The 16697-nt window shown below is 43.3% G+C and overlaps 1 protein-coding gene across 1 annotated transcript in view; it reads left to right on the top strand.

Annotated features, from left to right (window-relative positions):
• The first annotated feature begins 15914 nt into the window (after positions 1-15914).
• Positions 15915-16697, top strand: part of FGFRL1 (fibroblast growth factor receptor like 1) — a 142022-nt gene continuing 141239 nt past the window's right edge. Inside the window, exon 1 of the mRNA XM_039366692.1 lies at positions 15915-16020. The gene's annotated coding sequence lies outside the window, so the exon portion shown is untranslated. The remainder of the gene's footprint in view (positions 16021-16697) is intronic.

Genomic DNA, 16697 nt, shown 5'->3' with positions numbered 1-16697 from the left:
ACTGTGGCAATAGAGCGCAGGAAGCACATGCATCATTTTTGAATTTCACGTCTTCTGTTACACAAAGCGCAGCCTAGCAACTCCCCTGTTCCAATGGTTTTCCATTTCATCTTTAAACAGTGGCCAGAATATACATGGATTATTATTTTTTTTCCAGGAAAGGTAACAAGAGCAGCTGTTTTTCACTGGAACGGTGAAGGTCAGGCAAAACCAGATTCTTAAGAGAAGGACTGTCTGATGAATATAGCCAAGGAAATAAGTCACACTCAGCTTGCATGGGACCTTTTGAGAAAATGGGTGACAGATTGGGCCGGGTGTGAGGGAAAACATGTTTGTCGTGAAAGGCACAGACCTCTGTTCCAAGCCGTGTGCTGTAGACTCCAGGCAAATTCCGGGGCAAGTCTTTTCGTCCACTTTCCAGAGAAGGGCGTGCGTTAAATCGATTTTTATTAAATTTAGAAGCCAGCCAGCCTCAAACAACGCTGGGTGGCTTGGAGTTTTCAAAGTAAAGAAGAATAAAAGAGAAGAAATACTAAACAAATATATATATATATATATATATATATATATATATATATATATATATATATATATATATATATATATATCTGCCACGTAGCAAACGAATAAGGAACTGACAGTCTCTCCGCTTCCATTCCATTTATGAAATAAAAATGATTTAGTCAATATTGGGAGAAAGATTCATTGCCTACTATAGAAGAATGGACTCTTAAGGTTTCTAATTTAGCAGAAATGGCTAAAATTTCTGCTTATTTAAAGGATCATACACAAGAAAGATATATTATGGTACGGAGAAGAGGGATAGATTATATTCAGATTAAATATGGAACTAAAAAGTTCCATTTATTTTATGATTAAATTTTAAATAATAATTATTATTCATAGCATTTTATAATGGAAATTATTTAGTTTATTTACTGTTATTATGGTTCTTTATAATAATTGTTTTAAAATGGATTTGTTTATAATATTATGATATTAAGGTTTAAAGGGAGTTAAGGGTTAAGTATGAATTTGGTTATTGTATAATTTGTTAAATTTAATTAGATTTTGTTTAATATGTTTATAATAACCCTGTATTCGGCTCTGGGAAGTGGGGTGGGGGTGGGTGGGCTTGTGGGTTTAATTTTTTTTTTTTTTGTTAATTGTCAATAAAACTTTTTCAATAAAAAAAAATAAGAAATAAAAATGATTTATTTAGGAAATAAATTGCCGTTTTACTCCAAGGTCAGGGAGAACGCCCAGGTTTTCAAGGGCCTCAGGCTGGAAGCCACGCAAATCTCTGGAAAGATGCTGTTCCAGGGGATGGCGCCACGACGGTTCGACGGGGAGGGTTGCAATGTTGAAATGCTTTTGATGCCAGGCATAGCCATGTGCCCACTTGGGTCTTGCCAACCCATTGAACTTCAGCTGGCCATCTCATTACGGACGATGGGAACTAAACCACGATAAACCTGGAAGGAGACAGGCGGGGGGCCGGGGGGGGAAAGTCTGGCATAATTTGTACATCACCACAACTCTAATCATAAGTGCCAAGTGATTACGCAACTTATGGGCGTGTGCAAATTTTCCTACACCTAATTATGGCGCATTTCAAACGTATGAAGCAGTATTCCCAAATCTGCAAACTCTCCTCTCCTTGACATCTGTCAGGCCTTGACGTGAAGAAGACCGTTAAGTCAATGACCCAAAGGTGCTTTTTCAACTGGATTTTCTTGTTTTTTTTTTCTTTGAAGGCATTTCCCTTTTCATTCAAGAATTTTCTTCAGCTTTGACTGGATGGTGGGGAATGGAAGGATTTAAGTCAGGGGTCTTCAAACTTGGCCCTTTTATGACTTGTGGACTGCAGCTCCCAGAATTCCTCAGCCAGCCTCCATTTGGTTTGTTAGATTTAAGACGGGTCTTCAAACTTGGCCCTTTTATGACTTGTGGACTTCAGCTCCCAGAATTCCTCAGCCAGGCACATGTGCCTGGCTGAGGAATTCTGGGAGTTGAAGTCCACAAGTCATAAAAGGGCCAAGTTTGAAGACCCCTGACTTAAGTCAAACATCTTCAAAAGAAAACAAGTTGTAACTATGGCCTAGATGACAGAGAATCTCCACAGACATCAAGTCAATATTTCTTTATCAACGAAAGAAATAAAGATATTAAATCCAATGTTGACATTTCCATGACATAATTAAACAAAGATGCATGAATGAAATGAATAAAACATCTAATCCAATTAATTTTTGAAATAATTGCGTACATATCCATTTATTTATGAAGTAAATAAAAAAGTTAATTAAACTTTAATTAAATGTTTATTCATTTCAAACCTCTTTTTACAGATGCAAATGTAGGCTTCCTGTAATGTGCCTCTAAATACATTAGAAAAAAAAAAAGGAAACAGTAAAATGGCGGGTGCAAAAATTGGGGACACCTTTTCAATAGAGACTTTGGCAAAACAAAAAGCCAAAGCAATATTCTAAATATTTCCTGTATTTGGCTTAAAGTCTTCCTATTCTTGTTCTTAGATTATTTAATTACTTTTCCTTGTAGAACATTGTAGCTCAGAAATATTCACTTGAATTCACTGCAAGTTTGAGATCTTCCGACAGATTTTCAATCCCATTCAAATCTGGAGACATGGAATTCATTCTGAAACTTTTTTCCTCCCCTTCTTGACATGTCCTGTCTTGAAAAAAAAAAGATAGTTGAATTAATGAAATGACCTTGTGGTATCAATTCTTCATATGCTTGCTTTTAGGCAGGTGGGAAGACTCCCTGGATTTCTGTTAATGATCAGAAATCAATTTATATCTTCATTTTCTTTGGAGCAGTCTGAGAAAATTGTTTATTTAAGAAACGTTCATAGCTTATCCTGACATGGGTGAGGCACTGCTGACTTTTATCATTTTTAACAGAATAGCAGAGTTGGAAGGGTCGTTGTGTCTGTTGAAAACAAAAATGAGAAAAAATATTGTCAAGTGGGATTAGCCATCATGACTACCTGGAGTTTTAAATCACAATTTGCTTTTCGTGGCCATGAATTCTGTTTGTTTTCTCTCTTTTTTTTCCTAGTTGGATAAAAAAAAGCATTTTAAAAATGTGACTTAGTCAGAAATACTTGGAATATTCTCTTTAATCATCCTGAATAAAAGGGCCTGCTGTTCCAAGGATTTTAAAGCCACTTTCCTGTCAATGTAGCATTTATTCCTGGAAGCATCATAGATTTCCTTAAGGGCAGCACCATTCTTCTCTGAGAAATAAAGCTTTTAACTGCAAGAGGAAAAACAAAATCTCATCCTGTTATAGCAAAGGGAATATTTTCTCTTTTTGCTTGATCTTTGCCAACATTATTACATTCTATCCAAACATGTCTCTTTATTTTTTAAACACCGTCCTTTTTATTTAGGTCTAGGGGCAATGTGCTGACCCATTATTTTTTCCACTGAATTACATCCATATGATAATTCTGTTGCAAGGACTCTTGACTGATCATCATGATGGTCAAGGACAATGACAGCATCTCATCAGTGAGAAATAACATGCTTTTCAAGACAGGAAAAGACAACTGGCTGTCCAGTCTCTTCTTGAAAACCTCCAGTGTTGGAGCACCCACAACTTCTGGAGGCAGATTGTTCCACTGGTTAATTGTCCTCACTGTTTAGGCAATTCTTCCTTACTTCTCAGTTGGTTCTCTCCTTGATTAGTTTCCACCCGTTGCTTCTTGTCCTGCCTTCAGGTGCTTTGGAAAATAGCTTGACTCCCTCTTCTTTGGGGCAGCCCCTGAGATATTGGAATACTGCTATCCTGTCCCCCCTTGTCCTTCTCTTCGTTAAACTAGACATACCCAATTCTAGCAACCGTTCCTTATATGTTTTAGCCTCCAGTCCCCTAATCATCTTTGTTGCTCTTTTCTGCACTCTTTCTAAAGTCTCAACAAGTTTTTTATAACATATGGTGACCGAAACTGGTCATGATAGGTATATATCCTGATAGGTATATCATAGGTATACTGTGAATCATAGATATATATCATGATATCTACTAGTTATAAGTATATTTTACAGTAGGTATATATCATGGCGTATATCCTTATCTCCTTATCTCCTTATGACTATAATTTTGTTGCTTGTATCTTACGATTTATATTGTTTTGTTTAGTATCCTAGTATGTTTATGTTGATTCCTTGTTTAATGATTATCACTAAATGTTGTATTTTATGATTAATGATGAAAGTATTTTTATGATGACTATGATTTTGATTTATTACTTATTGCTTTAATATACCGTGAGAGCTTCTGCACTGGAGACAAATTCCTTGTGTGTCCAACCACACTTGGCCAATAAAGAATTCTATTCTATTCTATTCTATTCTATTCTATTCTATTCTATTCTATTCTATTCTATTCCATTCCATTCCATTCCATTCCATTCTGCATTCTATTCTATTCTATTCTATTCTATTCTGTTCTGTTCTGTTCTGTTCTGTTCTGTTCTGTTCTATTCTATTCCATTCCATTCCATTCCATTCCATTCTATTCTATTCTTATATACACATGATAGAAATGATAGGTATAATCAATACATGAATCATTTTCCTGTGTGGGAAAAAACGTGTGCACAAGTGAAGGTCTTGTGCATAGAAAAGGGGGGGGGGCTTTTCTATGCACAAGACCTTCACTTGTGCACACTTCCCCCGGGAAGCGATCTTTCTGGTCCCTTCCAGCCCCACAACTCTATGATTCTACATTCTGCCCCCATCCTCAGGCTCACCTCTAACCTTTGCAGAAGAGAACCAGGAGCTTCAGGTATCAAAGTCAGGAACGGGAACAGACAAAATGCTTTTCTTTTCCTTATTCTTCTATTTCAGAAAATCCCGTTCTTCCATTCTCTGTGTAAAAAAACAGCACACTATGGTAAAATAACACATTTTGGAGATATCTATTTAAAAAAAAAAAAAAAACCCTGCAAAAGTAATAAAAGAGAGGAACAGCTGGTGGAATCAATTAAAACGTGGAACAGATTTTTGAAATACTGAGTTCTTATTAAGATACTTCCCTTAATGTCAAGGTCAGGCTTTCAAATCCAAAGGCAGGAAAGAGGCAAACAGGGACCCTTTGGCTAAAACATAAAGCCTCGCCATGATTAACTGTCACAGACATGAACAATATAACAGATCCTGAAGGGGATGCAAGAAAGCGCTTGGAGATTTATGCAATGTTTTAAATATTTTTTGAGGGGAAAATGTGTCTCTGTGGTCGGTGAGTTCAATTTTCTTTTCTTTTCTTTTTTCTTTTAAAAAGCAAAGCCAAACAAAAATCTTCAGCTTAGATCATTTGTGCCTGAGAGATTTTTTTTTAAAAAAAATATAGATAGCAGGGAAAACAGGATATTTTAAATTGTTTTCAGATTGTTTAGATAAAAGGAAGCAACTTTGTGCGTTTATTTTTCACCCGTTCCAAATGGAAGCAATATTCGATTTTTCACCTACTTAAGGACATGTGGATGCTATGCTAAGTCAGCCTAATTACTTTCTGTGTTGATCTGGCTGGGAGAAATTTTTTTGCAGTGATTCGTTTGAAGCTTACTGTGTACAAAGGACACTTAGTGTGTACACAGGATGGGCCTTAAACCCTCTCTAGCCTGGCTAGAGAAGATAGTTGTGGTTTTAAGTAGGTTTGACTAGGGCTCTCTTCTCAGTTCTCAGCCCATCTTAGAAAAGGCCCAACTTTCATATGAATTTTTGGGAACGTTGTCCTGCTTATCCACTAGATGGCAACAATATGAAACATTCAGAAACTTACAAAATCCTGACTTTACACTCAGAGCTATCGTATAGTAGCGCCACAATTACAAGTCCCCAATTTAACGTTGAACAGCAGGCAATATTTTATTACGTATCGCGTAGCATTGATTAAAATATTTCCCTGAAATGTAATGTTTGGTTTCCCTTTTACAATTCCAATTTTTTAGAAAATGAAACTTTGTCCTCTTTTTTCTCTTACCGTCCACCTGCAGCCTGATTTGGTGGTAGCATCTAGCCGACTTTGGCTGATCTCAAAAAGAAAAGCAGATTTTGGTTAATATTTGGGTGGAAAATCCCAGGACTGTAAGCCGAAGTGGTTCAAACTCTTCCTCAGACAAGGCGATTGCAAAGCACGTCTGCACGGTGAGAGAAAATGTCCTGAGCTTTGCGTAAGGGGATGATTTTTTTCTTCAAGGACACCCAACTGTCTTCTGCAAACAGGCTGAATTTCAGAATTGTGGTATCCCTACTGCGGGATCTCTGAAAGAGACCAAACAGGGCTTCATTGTTAGTTGCAGAAAAAAAAAAATTTTTAAGAGCAAGGGGCAAAAAACAAAACAAAACACGATTTCTACAATTTGTCTCATAGTTTCCTTATCCAGAACAAGGTAATAATAATAATAATAATAATAATAATAATAATAATAATAATAATAATAATAGTACTTCTTTCTAGGAACTGCTTCCATCCTGCGACAATATCTGTAATGCCATCAAACATCCACATCTGCCTATCCCAGGCTCTTGGTAAGGACTCAATAGGTAGACAAAAATGCCAAATCCAGTCTGAACATCGGGCTGACTGTGCAATGATCAATAATAATAAAGTTGGAAGGGACCTTGGAGGTTATCTAGTCCAACTCCCTGCTCAGGCAGGAAACCCTATACCATTTCGGACAAATGGCTGTCCAGTCTCTTCTTAAAAACTTCCAGTGTTGGAGCATTTACTGCTTCTGGAGGCAGGCTGTTCCACTGGTTAATTGTTCTAATTGTCAGGAAGTTTCTCCTTAGTTCTAGGTTGCTTCTCTCCTTGATTAGTTTCCAACCGTTGCTTCTTCTCCTGCCTTCAGGAGAATAGCTTGACTCTCTCTTCTTTGGGGCAGCCCCTGAGATATTGGAACATGGCTATCATGTCCCCCCTCGTCCTTCTCTTCATTAAACTGGACATCCCCAATTCCGGCAACCGTCCCTTGTACGTTTTAGCCTCCAGTCCCCTGATCCTCTTTGTTGCTCTTCTCTGCACTCTTTCTAGAGTCTCCACATCTTTTTTACATTGTGGTAACCAAAACTGGATGCAGGTTTAAATCTACTCCGGAATACTGCTGAGGAATTTGGACTGAAAAGGGGTCTTCATGCCAATTCATCACACAGGAGACCTTTTCCCAGCTACGAAACTGGGAAAGGTAGATTCCCCCCCCCAGGTTATTGATTCCTTTCTCCCTTGTGTGCTGGTCTCTCTTTCCTCGCAGCTACTTCTAATATTGGTTTAGCGTGCTGGCCTTTCCTACCGTTCCCATCATGTTAGGTTTACAGTGTTTCTCAACCTTGACAATTTTAAGGCATGTGGACTTCAACTCCCAGAATTCCACAGCCAGCAATGCTGGCTGTGGAATTCTGGGAGTTGAAGTCCACATGCCTTAAAATTGTCAAGGTTGAGAAACACTGTGTTAGAAAGTCATCCTGGCAAGTCTTGAGCTGGCCTGGGGTTTTGGTCTCTCTAGAGTGACAATAAATGAACAAATCAACTGTACCTTGAGGAACGTGCTGGGACTGGCCTGAGGTATTTAGGAGAGAGAATCATGCTCGGGGCTACGTTTTGCTGGTCGGGTTGACTAAGGAACATGCTTTTACTGGAGGCCGAGGAAAGAATTTCTATTGTGACAAGGATGGAGAATAATGAGTTTCAACTGAGGGAAGCAAGTGGTTACTTGACTGCAAAACACCTCAGAACAATGCTCCAGTGAGAAGGCTGGGATGGATGGCAAGGGGATCTGAACTCTTTCGTTACAAAGCCTAAAACCATTGGCCTGTCATGGGTGATCAAATGCGTAACCAGAAAGGAAGAACAAGACCTTTCAATCAAACAATCTTTGGTGACTTCACAAGTCTGTGTGTATTTACAATCCAGTCCTTTCCGCAGTCCCAAGAAGGCTCCGCACCCATTTGCACTGCTCAGGTGACCCTGAGGACAAAGGTAAGCCTCCAAGCATCCTCAACCACTCTCAGGAAGAGTACTAATGACCAGATGACCACAAGGATTATGAATCCTTCCATCCTCCACCCTTCAGTCAGAACTGAAGAAGCTTCTTGGATGAGAAGCGAAACGTCTTCAAGGAAAAAACAAGATCCAGTTGCCTTTTTAAGAAGTACCTGTGGGACACAGTCTGCCTATACTGTAGGAGGAAAGAAGATGGAAACTAAACTTTTCACTAAGTCTGTGTTGACATCACACCTGTTGAATTGTCGCTGTTGTTGTTTTGCACAGGTGAGGTCCTTCACTTGCTTCTGTTCAGGATTAATTCAAGGTTTAAAACAAGAAATGTCTCAATAAAAATGAAAAGCAATGTAAAAAATAAAAGAATGTCAACTACTAAATGGGAATGAAAACACCGATGCTTTAGCTGGGAGAAAAGGCCTAAATCGCCTGTTTGTATGGATGCATGACTTTAATAAAAAGACAAAGTGTGTTTGCCCAGTTACAAGAATTTTTCATCAAACACTTTCTAGCAACAACAATAACAGTTGTTGGTGTGTCTTAACATGTCCCCTTTTCTTGTATTTAGTCTATTTTGTGAGTGTCTTTAGATGGGTTTATGTTATTCGGATTCAGATGGAACATTTCTATACAACGGTATGTGACAGTACATTAACATGGAATATTACACGACATTCGTTCCCTACGAGCAACGCACATGACTCTCTTCACCAACAGATACTTTACTCCTACAAGAACCCCATCAGACTTAAAATATTTTTTTTCCTATGGGTGAGCCAAAATTTTGCCGTCTTTGGGGAAATGTCAGTTTGTTGAAGTGATCCCCTTCTTGCTGGTGTCAGAAGCGCACACGCGCGCACGCACGCACCCACACACACACACGAAGAAAAACAAAATTGGCCAAGTGAGTTTTGGGGTAATTACAACTTTAAAAAAAATTGATTTCTGATGGAAAGAACAACAACAACAAAAGAAGTTATGAAGGAAGGAAAAATGCTAATTGCATAGGTGTATGCATGGAAGGTTATTTTTCCAATCTATTTTCCAAAGTGCCTGAAGGCAGGACAAGAAGCAACGGATGGAAACTAATCAAGGAGAGAAGCAACCTGGAATTAAGGAAAAAATTTTTGACGGTGAGAACAATCAACCAGTGGAACAACCTGCCTCCAGAAGTGGCGAATGCTCCAACAATGGAAGCTTTTAAGAAGAGACTGGACAGCCATTTGTCGGGAATGGTATAGGGCAGGGATAGGCCACCTTGGCTCTTTTATGACTCGTGGACTTCAACTCCCAGAATTCCTGAGCCAGCATGGCTCAACTTGGAAACCTATCCCTTTCCCCTTTCCCCTCAGTAGCAGCAGCAAGAGGAGGAAGAGGAGGAGGAGAAAAAGAAGAAGAAGAAGAAGAAGAAGAAGAAGAAGAAGAAGAAGAAGAAGAAGAGGAGGAGGAGGAGGAGGAGGAGGAGGAGGAGGAGGAGAAGAAGAGGAGGAGGAGGAGAAGGACTGTGGAGTCTTTGGTGCTCTCTGGTTGTTTTGCTGCAGATATTTCATTACCTAACTAGGTAACATCATCAGTGCTAGAAGGGGAGTGTGCTTTGAGGAGCAGGAAAAGGGGAGGAGGAGGAGGAGGGGGGGAGGAAGAGAAGAAGAAGAAGAAGAAGAAGAAGAAGAAGAAGAAGAAGAAGAAGAAGAAGAAGAGGAGGAGGAGGAGGAGGAAGAGGAGGAGGAGGAGGAGGAAGAAGAAGAAGAAGAAGAGGAGGAGGAGGAGGAGGAAGAGGAGGAGGAGGAGGAGGAAGAAGAAGAAGAAGAAGAAGGAGGAGGAGGAGGAGGAGGAAGAAGAAGAAGAAGAAGAAGAAGAAGAGGAGGAGGAGGAGGAAGAAGAGGAAGAGGAGGAAGAGAAGGAGGAGGACTGTGGGGTCCTTGGTGCTCTCTGAGCTTAGTTGCTTTCTTGCAGACATTTCATGACCCAGCTAGGCAACACCATCAGTCTAGCGTTCAGGATCATCAGGACTAGCACTGACCGTGTCACTGAATTGGCTCATGAAAGGTCTACAAGAAACCCCCCCCCAACTCACAGAGCACCGAGGACCCCTCAATTCAGCATACGGTTATTTTTTTTTCCTACGCAGCACGAAGGCAAGCAGGCCATCCCTTTAAAAGAATTTGAGCTGGATGCAGGGACAGGACATGAGCAAGCTTGCCTTTCAAACAGGATGCCAAGCGCCACGAAGGCGTTCCCTTAGCCCGAGAAGAAGGCGAGGTAGGAAAAAAAAGGCGGCAGATTTATCCTTTAAACCTCCAAAATAAAGGAAGCGGGACGAATGTTTTGATCTCGTCGTCCACTTGGCAAGAGGGAGGAGGGGGCTGTCACGGTTGCAAAAACAGGTGCTAGCAGACTTTACGCAAACCCTGGAAATTATTATTAATATTTTTTTCCCGGCAGACATAATCAACCGTGCATATGGGAATTCTCTCCTTTTGAAAAAAAGACCTTTGCATCCAAAAAAAAAATCAAAAAAATCTTGGGCAACATAGCCACCCCGACAATCTTATCTGCCAAATGCGTTGAAATCCATATCGTGTTGGTTCCCGGACAAGATTTACGTCTTTCTGAAAAGAAGATATACCCTCTGCATCTGTTCCTTCCTCTCTAAGCGTCTATCAACACTAAACTGTCCATCAAATTAAAAAAAAGAGAGAGACTTTGCTAACCTCCCTTGATTAACTTTAATTCCTTTAATTGGTATTTTATCGAGCTGTAGGGTGGCCAGTCCATTCAGTCTCCCATCATAAGCCAGTTCTCATTAGTTCATAAAGTGTCAAAAAAACAAAAAAAAAACCCCACAATCTTTTTGTCATTTGGCGTGTAAAATGCAACAATTAGAGATTTAACCATTTGCATCTCTTACTTCTGCTGCAACCTATCTGCCTCCTGCACCTGACAGTAAAATCCACAGTTTCCTGTGGCTTAATAAACAGTGCAATTCCATTAGTCTTTTGCAAACCTGCTGCCCCCCCTCCCCATATTTCCCCTCCCCTTCCCTCTTTGTTTAATCCTTTTTTCTTTGGTTTTTTTTTTGTTATTTTAGATTTTTCTGAAATTTAATCAACGTTTGGGGAAAAAGAAAAGAACAAGACATTTGCATCTTACCGCAACTTTATTAAGGGGAAGTGATTTATCCCTTTGGGGAACCGCAATGGGTGCGGGGAATTCAAGTGCCACCCAGGGAATGGGTAAGTCAAGGGTGTGTTAGCTTACTTGCCAAGGCTACCCCTTCTTTTTTTTTCTTCCATCCCTCCCCAGATAAGGCCAGAGGGAAGAAAACTGGGCCTGCCGGAGGTGGAGGACTCATCAGAGATCTGGGGAGAGAAAGAACACAGAGTGGGCACTAATAGCTCCAGGGCGAATCCTCCAGTAGGTGGAACCTGGTGTGGGAATTATAGATGATAGAAGGGTCCTTGGGGCTCTCTGAGCTTAGTGGTTTTCTTGCAGACGTCTCATTACCTAATAAGGTAATCTCATCAGGGCTGATGGTGTTACCTAGTTTGGGTAATGAAACGTCTGCAAGAAAACAAGCAAGCTCAGAGAGCACCAAGGATCCCACAGTCCTCCTGTTCTTTCTTTCTTTCTTTCTTTCTTTCTTTCTTTCTTTCTTTCTTTCTTTCTTTCTTTCTTTCTTTCTTTCTCTTTCTTTCTTTCTTTCTCTTCCTTCCTTCCTTCCTTCCTTCCTTCCTTCCTTCCTTCCTTCCTTCCTTCCTTCCTTCCTTCCTAGCTTTTCCCATCTCTGCCTCATTTTGCACTTTTATTTCCATTCTTCAAAGTGACAATCTGGACTCCTTCCTCTTTCTTTCTTTCTTTCTTTCTTTCTTTCTTTCTTTCTTTCTTTCTTTCTTTCTTTCTTTCTTTCTTTCTTTCTTTCTTTCCTTCCTTCCTTCCTTCCTTCCTTCCTTCCTTCCTTGCTTTTCCCATCTCTGCCTCATTTTGCACTTTGATTTCCATTCTTCAGTGACAATCTGGAGCTTTCTTTCTTTCTTTCTTTCTTTCTTTCTTTCTTTCTTTCTTTCTTTCTTTCTTTCTTTCCTTCCTTCCTTCCTTCCTTCCTTCCTTCCTTCCTTCCTTCCTTCCTTCTTTCTTTCTTTTTCTTTCTTTCTTTGAATCAAGCCCTGCCCTGTTGTGACCCTTTCAGGAAAGTAGGAGAGGAGGCTGTTCCACTGAGTTTGGGGGGGGGGATTTGTCCTTGCACTTTGGCATCCTCCTCCTCGCACTGATGATGTTACCTACTTAGGGTAATGAAACGTCTGCAAGAAAACAACCAAGGTCAGAGAGTATTCTTCATTTCAATTCTGAGCTATACATATTCTCCTTTATTGGCACATGAAAGATTCATACTTCTCCCTATGGGTGTTGTGAGTCTGTTATCTGATGTGTCAGTGTTCCCTGAAAAAGAAGGGAATCTTTTATGCGTTCCTTCAGATGGGGGACAGTCCCTCCTTAGCACGTCTGAAGGTAACTGCAGCAGTTTGTTCTGGAAAAGAACCTGAAGCTTTACAGCTTAGTTTTCTCCCAACGTCCTGTGTTACTTTTCTCTATTATCAGGCCTGCTGTGTAAATAGTTATTGCCTGTGTCTGTCAGTTTCCAAAGAAATGTTTCTGGAGGACTTGTGAGGCAACAATCCTCACAGTCAACGGGAAGGGAAGCAGCCATGTTGTTCCAAAACCTTGGTGGACACACATTCAAGGCTGGCACCGCTGGGGGAGGCCTTGATTTGACATAAAGAACTTCTTCAAGACCTTGCAACTTCTGGGTTACAACTGTGTTTCAAGGTTTCTCCCAGGGTTATTAAGCTATGCTACAAATCTCTTTTTCTTACAAATTTGGACCGAATGGCCTACAATGACCTGTAGCGTTAAAAGAGAAAATGGCTTTGTCCCACCTCCATTGGCACAAAGCAGAATCCCTAATGTTGTTGTTATGGCTAGGCTGCTTTTATTTTGAGGTGAGAAGTTGGTTTATGCCACGGGTAGGCAACCTGGGCTCTTTTATGACTGGTGGACTTCAACTCCCAGAATTCCTGAGCCAGCCATGCTGAGGGGAAAGGGAAAGGTTTCCATGCTGAGCCATGCTGGCTCAGGAATTCTGGGAGTTGAAGTCCACGAGTCATGAGGGGGCCATAGTTCCCCCATGCTGGCTCAGGAATTCTGGGAGTTGAAGTCCACGAGTCATAAAATAGCCAAGGTTGCCTACCCTTGGTATAGGATATATATGGTATAGGAGAGGGATAGGCCACCTTGCCTCTTTTATGACTCATGGACTTCAACTTCCAGAATTCCTGAGCCAGCCACACTGAGGGGAAAGGGAGAGGTTTCCAAGCTGAGCCATGCCAGCTCAGGAATTCTGGGAGTTGAAGTCCAGGAGTCATGAGGGGGCTATAGTTCCCTCATGCTGGCTGAGGAATTCTGGGAGTTGAAGTCCACCAGTCATGAAGCGTCATAGTTCCCCCATACTGGCTCAGGGATTCTGGGAGTTGAAGTCCACGAGTCATAAAAGAGCCAAGGTTGCCTACTCCTGTCCTATACCATATATACCTATACCAGGGGTAGGCAACCTTGGCTCTTTTATAACTGGTGGACTTCAACTCCCAGAATTCCTGAGCCAGCCATGTTGAGGGGAAAGGGAGAGGTTTCCATGCTGAGCCATGCTGGCTCAGGAATTCTGGGAGTTGAAGTCCAGGAGTCATAAAAGAGCCAAGGTTGCCTACCCCTGGTTTATGCTACTGAGTAATATCTTGCACATATTGAACTGGAGAGCCTGTTTGATATGAGTGGGTAAGGTGCTGGGAGAAAGTGGGAGACCAAATTCTAGTTCATTCTTAAGCACTGGGGCAATCATTTGCCTACACTCACAGGTTTTGTATCTTGAGTGGTTAAGTCGAGTCGAGTCAAATCAGATCTTTATTATGCCTGGAGAGGAGCAGAAATGTACAAAAATAAAAGCAGGTTATAAATCTAATAATCCGTCGATATAATGTGGTGATCGATCAATGATATCCCTATTAAGGTGCTTAAACAGGTCTAATTGTGCGTGCGTGATATCCCTTCTTATGGCACTCCACCCATGACCGGGGAGGAGACAACAGCACAATACACAAACGCTTCGATATTGCACAGATTAAAAACCGATGTCCTGCCTGCGAATAGTAGGCTGCGTTTATTTCCACACACACACACACACACAAAAGCACGGCGCTGGAAAAAACACACGACCGATCCTGTAATTCCATCTGAGCAAGATGGCGCTTCATTTTAATTCTCCTGCTTTTTGTGAAGATGAGGTCTGCAAGAGGCATGATTGCGCCTTCTCAGCTGTTCCTCCAAACTGTCCAGGAACAAACAAACAAACAAACAAACAAACAAACAAATAGAAGGATGCCATGGCCTTCAGGTGAACAGCCAAAGTGAAGAACAAGCATTCTTTGGGGAGAGGAGAAAAGAGACCCCCAAATCAATCCATGGAAAGAAATCAGGGTTCTTCATTCCCAAAGAACAGGGGAAACACAAATGTAGGATGTGTCATGGAGGAGGAGGAGATTTTAAAGAAGAGGCTAGACCAGCGGTTCTCAACCTGTGGGTCGGGACCCCATTTGGGGTCGAACGACCATTTCACGGGGGTCGCCAAACAACGCACTCCGCCATTTTTCCCCCCATTTCCTTAGCTGTGCTACTCCCTTTTATTCTATTGGCTTTTGAAAGCCAATAGAACAGACTCTCTTGAATAGAGTCTAATTCTATTGGCTTTCCAAAGCCAATCGGAATTGTCCAGGCTGTCTCTGCCCTGCTGAGCCCGCCAAAAGCCCCAGTCTGCAAACGGTGCTGCACTGGTTGAGTAGTCCTCGACTTACGACCGGTTGAGTAGTCCTCACGACCGGCTGGGGGTCGCGGCATTAAAAAGGTTGAGAACCACTGGGCTAGACAGTCACTTGTCTGAGATGGTATAGATCAGTGATGGCGAACCTTTTAGAGACCGAGTGACCAAACTGCAACCCAAAACACACTTATGCATCGTTGGGTGCCGGGTGGGCGTGGCTATGGTGGTCATGGCAGATTGGGTGGGTGTGGCCAAGGTGGGCGTGGTCACCTTGATGTTGCTCGTGGGGAGGGACGCCTGTGGGGGCCGGGCAGGGTTGGGGGAGATCCAGGGGGTCTCTGGCAGGTGGGGTGGTGGGTAGGAGGCTCGTTCTGTGGGGTGAGGGGAGGCAGGGTGGGGGTGCCATTATCTCAGGGCAAGGCAAGACAGGGATCGGGGCAGCTGCTGCCTGAAACCATCGGCCCCCGCCCACAGAGGCCGGCGAGCGCATGGGGGCCCGACAGTGTCCGTCAGCAGCCACGGCCTGCCGGCCCCTCGACCGGCGCACTCTGGGGCTCCACAGCCCGCCACCAGCAGTTCAGAGAAGTGCCCACAGAGAGGGCTCTGAGTGCCGCCTCTGGCACCCGTGCCATAGGTTCGCCACCACTGGTATAGATCCTCCTGCTTGAGCAGGGGGCTGGACTAGAAGACCTCCAAGGTCCCTTCCAGTTCCATTCTATTCTAGAGGAGGACTGTGGGTTTTTTTGATGCTCTCTGAGCTTGGTGCTTTTCTTTCAGATCTTTCAGCACTCAAAGGAGGGAACATCAGTGCTAGGAGGAAATGGGATTTATGGAGGAGGAGGAGGAGGGGTGGGGAGAAAGAGAAGAGAGGAGAAGGGAAGAGGGTGAAGAGAAGAAAGCAGAAGAGGAGGAGGAAGAGAAGAAAGGGGGGGGGGGAGGAGGAGGAGGAGACAAGGCAAGTGCTCTGCTCACTTTGGACAATCAGCAGGGCCAGGGGGACAAGCTACAGGAGAGCTGGTGGCGTCCACCCCGCAAACGACCACGGATCCCCAAAGGAAGAACAACGTCTTTCGGTCACCCCTCCCCTTCTAACGGCAGTCTACCTGTGACTGAGAAAAATTCAGGTGCTTTTTATTCCATTCTCTCGGAATCCTTTTTTCTGCCCGGATTGCGTTGCAAATCGCTCGCCTTCTACGTGTGTGTGTGTGTGAGTGTGCGTGCGTGTGTTTCTCACTCTCAGGAGGGTCTCTGGCCAAAGGGGGCGGTGGCGCTTCGGCTTTTCGGATCCAAGCGGCGTGGAACCGGGTGGGTGAGCGGGGAAGGGGCGCAGGGACCCCCGTAGAGAGAGAGAGCGCAGCCCCTGCAACGCCGAAAGCAGCCCGGTTGAATGGGCGGGGATGGGCAGGGATGAGGGATGCACCCCCAATTCTCGCAACCTCCCCCCTCCCGACCCAGCCTGCAAATTCAGGCTGCTGGGAGGAGGAAGCCTTCCCCCCCCCCCAAATCGGCCCGGGGTGGCCTCGGCTGCCTTTAAGCGCCTGGCAAAGCCGCTCGAGTCCCGCCGCTCTTGCTTCCCGTAAGGCTTTCAGCGCCGGCGGGGAGGGCAGCCGCGTCCTGGTCTCTGGGCGCGCGGGCTGCAGACGGCGAGGCAGGGACGGCAGCGCCTCCCCCGGCCGGTCCCCGAGACGGGGGCGGGCGGGGGGGGGTCTCTCCGCAGGCGGCGAAGCGAAGGGTTAAGGGAGGGAGGGAAGGGAGGGGAGGAAGGGGGGGGGAAGGCGGCGATTGGTGGGAAGTTGAGCCG

This window comes from Crotalus tigris, unplaced genomic scaffold (assembly GCF_016545835.1).
Source record: "Crotalus tigris isolate CLP2741 ecotype Arizona unplaced genomic scaffold, ASM1654583v1 scf7180000020351.1464749751:1500972, whole genome shotgun sequence".
In the NCBI taxonomy this organism is placed as follows: domain Eukaryota; kingdom Metazoa; phylum Chordata; class Lepidosauria; order Squamata; family Viperidae; genus Crotalus; species Crotalus tigris.
The sequence above is the reverse complement of the archived record's forward strand: the minus strand, read 5'-3'. Positions and strand labels throughout refer to the sequence as shown.